The sequence below is a fragment of the Triticum urartu genome, chromosome 6A (assembly GCF_056163025.1).
Source record: "Triticum urartu cultivar PI428250 chromosome 6A, HENAU_Tu73, whole genome shotgun sequence".
In the NCBI taxonomy this organism is placed as follows: Eukaryota; Viridiplantae; Streptophyta; class Magnoliopsida; order Poales; family Poaceae; genus Triticum; species Triticum urartu.
Genome location: NC_141878.1, coordinates 14,461,475 through 14,470,524, shown reverse-complemented (window position 1 = coordinate 14,470,524; position 9,050 = coordinate 14,461,475).

The window sequence follows — 9,050 nt, the reverse complement described above, 5'->3', positions numbered from 1 at the left end:
TGGGGCTCCGGAGAGGGGTATCTTCGATCTTCGTCATCACCAACTCTTCTCCATCGCCAATTACATGATGCTTCCCACCGGGAGTGAGTAATTCCTTCGTAGACTCATTGGTCGGAGAGGAGTTGGATGAGATTCATCATGTAATCGAGTTAGTTTTGTTAGGGCTTGATCCCTAGTATCCATTATGTTCTGAGATTGATGTTGCCATGACTTTGCCATGCTTAATGCTCGTTACTTTGGGCCCGGGTGTCATGATTTCAGATCTAAACTGTTTATATTATCACCATTATATCTATCTTCTAGATCCGATCTTGCAAGTTATAGTCACCTACTGCGAGTTATGATCCGGCAACCCCAGAGTGACAGAAGTCGGGACACTTCCCAGTGATGACCGTAGTTTGAGGAGTTCATGTATTCACTATGTGTTAATGCTTTGTTCCGGTTCTCTATTAAAAGGAGGCCTTAATATCCCTTAGTTTCCAATAGGACCCCGCTGCCACGGGAGGGTGGGACAAAAGATGTCATGCAAGTTCTTTTCATAAGCACGTATGACTATTTACAGAATACATGCCTATATTATATATACGAAGTGGAGCTAGTGCCGTATCACCCTAGGTTATGAATGTTATATGATGAATATCATCCAATGAATTCACCGATTTAATGCCTACAAATTTCTCTTATATTGTTTCTACTAAGTTACCACTATTGCAGGATGCTGGTAACGCGACACTACTATCAGAGACCCTTCGACGAAACTGTGTGCGATGCAATAATCGCAAATGGTGGTGTAAAAGAATTGTCAAAAAAGGTGCAAAACATTTGTGAAGCCGGAGCCATCAAACACGGTTCAGATTTTAGTTGCGTGTGCGATGCAGGGCATATGGTTCAGTTCAATGAACTGTTTGCGATGAGGAGGAACAAAAGAAACGGGCAGCCAGATGAAGGCGTATGCGATATACAGTATACGGTTCACTCGGATGAACTGTTTTTTATGAGAGGAACAATAGAAACGGGCATCTAGACAAAGGTGTGTGCGATTGAGGGCATACGCTTCAGAAGGATTAACTGTTTGCGATTAGGCAACACAACAGAAATGGGTTAGCCAGATCAAAGTGTCTGCGATTATTAGCAAAAAAAAGTGTCTACGATGGCATACACTTCACACGGATGAACTGTTTGCGATTAGCCACAACAAACTGAAACTGTTAAATAGATCAATGTGTGTGTGCTAGACGGGCACACACATTCTAATTAAAAGAAGCATGCACGATGGTAATAACGAGCGCGCATAGTAAATTTTGAGCATGCGTCCCGTCACATCGCAAATTACAAACCTGTTCACACCGATCAAAACCTAAACGGTTTCCCACATAGGAGCGTATTAGTACTCGGTTATGAATACTACTACTCCAAGATGACTGCACATTCCTCCTCAACTCCTCATCCACAAAAACAAACAAGTCATTCATCATCGTTCCCTTGCATCTGCCATGGCTAGTGTGAGTTCTGGGTCGAGAGATTGCCACCAGGGAGATGCGAGCATGGAAGCGGAAGCACATGAGATGTCCCGCCTCGCCACGAACGCAGCCGATATGTCCCGCCGCGCCGCCGTAGCACCATGGAGGTCCCGCCGCGCCGTCGATGCGGCAGACTGGTCCGGCCGCGAATGCAGCAGAGATGTCCTCCCGCGCTCCGGCGGCCTGGGAAAATGTCTCGTAGGCAGGCGAGGACTCTTACAGGCGCTGATAACCCACAAGTATAGGGGATCGCAACCGTTTTCGAGGGTAGAGTATTCAACCCAAATTTATTGATTCGACACAAGGGGAGCCAAAGAATATTTTCAAGTATTAGCAGTTGAGTTGTCAGTTCAACCACACCTGGATAACTTAGTATCTGCAGCAAAGTATTTAATAGTAAAGTAATATGGAAGTAACGGTAACGGTAGCAAAGTAATATTTTTGGGTTTTGTAGTGATTGTAACAGTAGCAACGGAAAAATAAATAAGCGAAGAACAATATGTGAAAAGCTCGTAGGCATTGGATCGGTGATGGAGAATTATGCCGGATGTGGTTCATCATGTAACAGTCATAACATAGGGTGACACAGAACTAGATCCAATTCATCAATGTAATGTAGGCATGTATTCCGAATATAGTCATACGTGCTTATGGAAAAGAACTTGCATGACATCTTTTGTCCTACCCTCCTGTGGCAGCGGGGTCCTAATGCAAACTAAGGGATATTAAGGCCTCCTTTTAATAGAGTACCGGACCAAAGCATTAACACATAGTCAATACATGAACTCCTCAAACTATGGTCATCACCGGGAGTGGTCCCGATTATTGTCACTTCGGGGTTGCCGGATCATAACACATAGTAGGTGACTATAGACTTGCAAGATAGGATCAAGAACTTGTTGGAAATATGCCCTAGAGGCAATAATAAATTGGTTATTATTATATTTCCTTGTTCATGATAATCGTTTATTATCCATGCTATAATTGTATTGATAGGAAACTCAGATACATGTGTGGATACATAGACAACACCATGTCCCTAGTAAGCCTCTAGTTGACTAGCTCGTTGATCAATAGATGGTTACAGTTTCCTAACCATGGACATTGGATGTCGTTGATAACGGGATCACATCATTAGGAGAATGATGTGATGGACAAGACCTAATCCTAAGCCTAGCACAAAGATCGTATAGTTCGTATGCTAAAGCTTTTCTAATGTCAAGTATCATTTCCTTAGACCAAGAGATTGTGCAACTCCCGGATACCGTAGGAGTGCTTTGGGTGTATCAAACGTCACAACGTAACTGGGTGACTATAAAGGTGCATTACAGGTATCTCCGAAAGTGTCTGTTGGGTTGGCACGAATCGAGACTGGGATTTGTCACTCCGTGTAAGCGGAGAGGTATCTCTGGGCCCACTCGGTAGGACATCATCATATGCGCAATGTGACCAAGGAGTTGATCACGGGATGATGTGTTACGGAACGAGTAAAGAGACTTGCCGGTAACGAGATTGAACAAGCTATAAAGATACCGACGATCGAATCTCGGGCAAGTACAATACCGCTAGACAAAGGGAATTGAATACGGGATTGATTAAGTCCTTGACATCGTGGTTCATCCGATGAGATCATCGTGGAACATGTGGGAGCCAACATGGGTATCCAGATCCCGCTATTGGTTATTGACCGGAGAGTCGTCTCGGTCATGTCTGCATGTCTCCCGAACCCGTAGGGTCTACACACTTAAGGTTCGGTGACGCTAGGGTTATGGAGATATTAGTATGCGGTAACCCGAAAGTTGTTCAGAGTCCCGGATGAGATCCCGGACGTCACGAGGAGTTCCGGAATGGTCCGGAGGTAAAGAATTATATATAGGAAGTGCTATTTCGGCCATCGGGACAAGTTTCGGGGTCATCGGTATTGTACCGGGACCACCGGAAGGGTCCCGGGGGTCCACCGGGTGGGGCCACCTGCCCCGGGGGGCCACATGGGCTGTAGGGGGTGTGCCTTGGCCTATATGGGCCAAGGGCACCAGCCCCAAGAGGCCCATGCGCCAAGAGAGAGAAAAAAGGGGAGAGTCCTAAAGGGGGAAGGCACCTCCGAGGTGCCTTGGGGAGGATGGACTCCTCCCCACCCTTGGCCGCACCCTTCCTTGGAGGAAGGGGCAAGGGCTGCGCCTCCCCCTCTCCCTTGGCCCTATATATAGTGGGGAAAAAGGAGGAGCAAACCAATCTAAGGCCTGGCGCCTCCCTCTCCCTCCCGTGACACATCTTCCTCCTCCCGCAGCGCTTAGCGAAGCCCTGTTGGAATCCCGCTACTTCCACCACGCCGTCGTGCTGCTGGATCTCCATCAACCTCTCCCTCCTCCTTGCTGGATCAAGGTGTGGGAGACGTCTCCGTTCCGTACGTGTGTTGAACGCGGAGGTGCCGTGCGTTCGGCACTTGATCATCGGTGATTTGAATCACGACGAGTACGACTCCATCAACCCCGTTCACTTGAACGCTTCCGCTTAGCGATCTACAAAGGTATGTAGATGCACTCTCCTTCCCCTCGTTGCTGGTTTCTCCATAGATAGATCTTGGTGATACGTAGGAAAATTTTGAATTTCTGCTACGTTCCCCAACAGAACTCACATATATTCATGAAAACATAATAGATTCAGATCTGAAATCATGGCACTCGGGCCCTAGTGACAAGCATTAAGCATAGCAAAGTCATAGCAACATCAACCTCAAAACATGGTGGATACTAGGGATCAAACCCTAACAAAACTAACTCGATTACATGATAAATCTCATCCAACCCATCACCGTCCAGCAAGCCTACGATGGAATTACTCATGCACGGCGGTGAGCATCATGAAATTGGTGATGGAGGATGGTTGATGATGACGACGGCGACGGATTCCCCTCTCCGGAGCCCCGAACAGACTCCAGATCAGCCCTCCCGAGAGGTTTTAGGGCTTGGCGGCGGCTCCGTATCGTAAAACGCGATGAATCTTTCTCCCTGATTTTTTTCTCCCCGAACACGAATATATGGAGTTGGAGTTGAGGTCGGTGGAGCTCCAGGGGGCCCACGAGGCAGGGGGCGCGCCCAGGGTGCAGGTGCCCCCCCACCCTCATGGACAGGGTGTGGGCCCCCTGACATTGATTCTTTCACCAATATTTTTTATATTTTCCAAAAATAAGTTCCGTGAAGTTTCAGGTCATTCTGAGAACTTTTGTTTCTGCACATAAATAACACCATGGAAAGTCTGCTGAAAACAACGTCAGTCCGGGTTAGTTCCATTCAAATCATGCAAGTTAGAGTCCAAAATAAGGGCAAAAGTATTTGGAAAAGTAGATATGACGGAGACGTCTCAACTCCCCCAAGCTTAAATCTTTGCTTGTCCTCAAGCAATTCAGTTGATAAACTGAAAGTGATAAAGAAAAACTTTTACAAACTCTGTCTGCTCTTGTTGTTGTAAATATGTAAAGCCAGCATTCAAGTTTTCAGAAAAGACTATGGCTAACCATATTCACAATAACATTTAAGTCTCATGTTTACTCATGTCAATGGCATAATCAACTAGTAAGCAATAATAATAAATCTCGGATGACAACACTTTCTCAAAACAATCATGATATGATATAACAAGATGGTATCTCGCTAGCCCTTTCTGAGACCGCAAAACATAAATGCAGAGCACCTTTAAAGACCAAGGAATGACTAAACATTATAATTCATGGTAAAAGAGATCCAGTCATAGTCATACCCAATTATAAATTAATAGTAATGAATGCAAATGACAGTGGTGCTCTCTAGCTGGTGCTTTAAATAAGAGGGTGATGACTCAACATAAAAGTAAATAGATAGGCCCTTCGCAGAGGGAAGCAGGGATTTGTAGAGGTGCCAGAGCTCGATTTTGAAATAGAGATAAATAATATTTTGAGCGGCATACTTTCATTGTCAACATAACAACCAAGAGATGGCGATATCTTCCATGCTACACACATTATGGGCGGTTCCCAAACAGAATGGTAAAGTGTTTATACTCCCCCTCCAGCAACAAGCATCAATCCATGGCTTGCTCGAAACAACGAGTGCCTCCAACTAGCAACAGTCCCAGGGGGAGTTTTGTTTGCAATTATTTTGATTTAGTTTGCATAAAGCATGGGACTGGGCATCCCAGTGACCAGCCATTTTCTCGTGAGTGAGGAGCGGAGTCCACTCCTCTTGAGAATAACCCGCCTAACATGGAAGATAAGGACAACCCTAGTTGATACATGAGCTATTCGAGCATACAAAACAGAATTTCATTTGAAGGTTGAGAGTTTGGAACATACAAATTTACTTGGAACGGCGGGTAGATACCGCATATAGGAAGGTATAGTGGACTCATATGGCATAACTTTGGGGTTTAAGGGATTGGATGCACAAGCAGTTTCCCGCTTAGTACAAGTGAAGGCTAGCAAAAGACTGGGAAGTGACCAACTAGAGAGCGACAACAGTCATGAACATGCATTAAAATTAATAAACATTGAGTGCAAGCATGAGTAGGATATAATCCACCATGAACATAAATATCGTGAAGGCTATGTTGATTTTGTTTCAACTACATGCGTGAACATGTGCCAAGTCAAGTCACTCGAATCATTCAAAGGAGGATACCACCCTATCATACCACATCACGACCATTTTAATAGCATGTTGGCACGCAAGGTAAACCATTATAACTCATAGATAATCAAGCATGGCACGAGCCACTATGATCTCTAATTGTCATTGCAAACATGTTTATTCATAATAGACTGAATCAGGAACGATGAACTAATCATATTTACAAAAACAAGAGTGGTCGAGTTCATACCAGCTTTTCCCATCTCAATCAATCCATCATATATCGTCATAATTGCCTTTCACTTGCACGACCGAACGATGTGAATAATAATAATAGTGCACGTGCATTGGACTAAGCTGAAATCTGCGAGCATTCAATAAACAGGAGAAGACAAGGCAATATGGGCTCTTGGTTAAATCAACAATAATGCATATAAAAGCCACGTCAACAGTTTAATCATGGTCTTCTCCTATCGACCCCCAAAGAAAAGAAAAGAAACAAAAACTATTTACACGGGAAAGCTCCCAACAAGCAGAAGAAGAACATGAAATCTTTTTGGGTTTTCTTTTTAATTATTACTACTAAAGCAAGAAAAGTAAACTAACAAAAGCTACAACTAATTTTTTTTGGTTTTCTTAAGGTTTATCAAACACACAAGAAGAAAGAATAAAAAGGAAAATAAACTAGCATGGATATACAGTGAAAAAGTATGAGCACCGACAACTAGCAATGAGTGTGTGAACATAAATGTAATGTCGGTGGGAAATACGTACTCCCCCAAGCTTAGACTTTTGCCTAAGTTGGTTTATTGCCGCAAATGGCCTGGCGGATATCCAAAGTTGTAGTTGGGGTCATACTGTGATGAAGAAGCCCCTGATTACCACTGGTTGGCAATCATCTCCGGATCCCACTGGTAATTAGACTGTCGTGGAGGATCAAATTGTGGTTCCGGCTCTGGCTCTGTGGCTGACGTAGGGTTCCTGTAGGCTTAAATGGCCTCCAACGGAACGAGATACTGGCCTGCAGATAAATCAAACAAGGAAGGAGCAGGCAAGGTAATAGTCTTAGGGTGATGTTTATCAAAGAACAATTTGTATTTAAGCGCCCTTTCCCTATTCTTAACAATAAAATCATGCGCTACCATACTCTTATAATCTATATAAACAGTGGGCAACAATTTTTCTTCTTTTTCATAGTGCCTAATAGGTATGTTATAATATGCAGCAAGGCGTGAAGCATAGACACCTCCAAAGACGGGGCCCTTTGTACGGTTCAGACTTAACCATTTGGCAATAATACCGCCCATACTAACAGTGTTATCATAGAATAAACCATGGAACAAAATAATAATATCAGGAACACTAAGGTTTCCATAGTTTCCGCGACCAATTAAGCAACGACTAGCAAATATTGCAAAGTAGCGTAAAATAGGAAAAATGTATGATAGTGATTCTTGCATCGGAAACCTTCCTAGTTTCTCCTATAGTAATAGTATCAATGAACCTGTCCACATCTTTACGATGTGGTTCCTCTAAGCTACCCTCGAAAGGTATTTCGCAAACCCTGCAAAATTCATATAGTGACATCTTCTTAACCACATCATATAAATGAAACTCTACTGAAGGAGGTGATTCCTTAGGATAATAGTAGAAGTTTTGCACAGAAGTATTGGTAAGTAAGAGATACTGTTCGCGTTGGTCGCGGAGGAAGTCGGTGAGTCCCGAGCTGCCCACGAGGGTGGGGGGCGCGCCCACCCCCCTAGGGTGCGCCCCTGCCTCGTGGACAGCCCGGAGACCCCCCTGACGTGAAATCAACGCAAAACTCTTCTATATATACTCAAACTTCCAGAAAGAAACCTAGATCGGAAGTTCCGCCGCCGCAAGCCTCTGTAGCCACGAGAAGTCAATCTAGGCCCTCTCTGGCACCCTACCGGAGGGGGCCATCATCATCGGTGGCCATGGAGGAGTATCCCGGAGGGGCCATCATCACCATGAAGGCCAAGGACCAGAGGGTGGAGGCCATGGAGGAGGAAGCACAAGGGGGAGAACCTCTCCTCCTCTCTTCCGGTGGCGCCGGCGTGCCATCGGGAGGGGAATCATCTCCACGGTGATCGTCTTCATCAACATCACCATCATCATCACCATCCTCATCTCTTTTACGCGGTCCACTCTCCCGCACCCCGCTGTAATCCCTACTTGAACATGGTGCTTTATGCCACATATTATGATCCAATGATGTGTTGCCATCCTATGATGTTTTGAGTAGGTATCTTTTGTCCTTGGGTTGATTGATGATCTAGATTGGTATGAGTTGTATGTTTTACTTTGATGCTGTCCTATGGTGCCCTTTGTGTCGCGCAAGCGTGAGGGATTCCCTCTATAGGGTGTTGCAATACGTTCATGATTCGCTTATAGTGGGTTGGTGAGTGACTGAAACACAAACCCGAGTAAGAGGGATTGTTGCGTATGGGAATAAAGAGGACTTGATGCTTTAATGCTATGGTTGGGTTTTACCTTAATGATCTTTAGTAGTTGTGGATGCTTGCTAGAGTTTCAATCATAAGTGCATATGATCCAAGTAGAGAAAGTATGTTAGCTTATGCCTCTCCCTGATATGAAACTGCAATAGTGATTACCGGTCTTGTTAACAATTGCCTAGGACAATTCCGCACATTGATCCATCATTATTCCACACTCGCTATTTATATTATTTAGTAATATATTCTAAATTTATGATAACAGCACCTACTTTTGTATTTTAGCTCTCCGATACCATAAAAGTTATCCTCTTCATACCCACAACGTAGTTTTATTTCTCGTTGCTAGTTGGAAGTAAACGTTCGGTGCACGTAGAGTCGTATCAGTGGCAGATAGGGCTTGAGAAAATATTGATCTTACCTTTAGCTCCTTGTGGGTTCGATACTCCATA